A 492-nucleotide genomic window follows, 5' to 3' on the forward strand; every position below is an offset into this window, starting at 1 on the left:
CCTGTTTAGACCTACAAACTAGTAGAGGTGATTTAGTCCCATGGCTTCCCAACTCTTCTATGAACTTCACCTCTTCTTCTGCCTGGAATGTGATCAGATTTAATGCTCCAAAAGTTGCTTGGAGCAAGATTGTTTAGTTTATCTCAAATATTCCTAGACATAGTTTCACTATTTGGAGAACAATGGCTTTATCCCTTCCTACCCAAGATTTTCTTCAGGTAAAATCTTTCAATTATCAATTGTTTCCTCTGCTGGAACTCCAAAGAAAATGTGGAGCAGCTATCCTTCTCGTGTTCTTTCTCTAAATTTGTTTGGAAGGGTGTCCTCAGGAAGTGTTGGTCCCACCATAGAACCATCCTACCCTTTCAAAGAGAAGGGAAATGGATCTTAAAAAATTGTAGTGGCAAATCAATCTAAGAATCCATTTGTAAGCTTCTTTCTTTTCTTTTCTTTTCTTTTCTATTCTTTTTTTCTTTCTTTTTTTTTTTTTTT

This window comes from Macadamia integrifolia, chromosome 1 (assembly GCF_013358625.1).
Source record: "Macadamia integrifolia cultivar HAES 741 chromosome 1, SCU_Mint_v3, whole genome shotgun sequence".
Taxonomy (NCBI): Eukaryota; Viridiplantae; Streptophyta; class Magnoliopsida; order Proteales; family Proteaceae; genus Macadamia; species Macadamia integrifolia.